Here is a 213-nt window from a genome sequence, read left to right on the forward strand (position 1 = left end):
ACAAAACTCATCATCTTTTAATAAATTATTCAGTTTCCAATAACCCCGTAAAGGCCTACTACCATTTTGTTGTTTTGTTCCCACTAGATGGATTGAAATTGATTTATGATCAGAGAATTGGGCATAACCATGTGAGGATTCTGATACATTTTGCGTACAAGAAGGAGATATAAGCCATAGATCAATTCTAGACTGTAAGGATCTACTGACGTT

Source organism: Etheostoma spectabile, chromosome 9 (genome assembly GCF_008692095.1).
Source record: "Etheostoma spectabile isolate EspeVRDwgs_2016 chromosome 9, UIUC_Espe_1.0, whole genome shotgun sequence".
In the NCBI taxonomy this organism is placed as follows: Eukaryota; Metazoa; Chordata; class Actinopteri; order Perciformes; family Percidae; genus Etheostoma; species Etheostoma spectabile.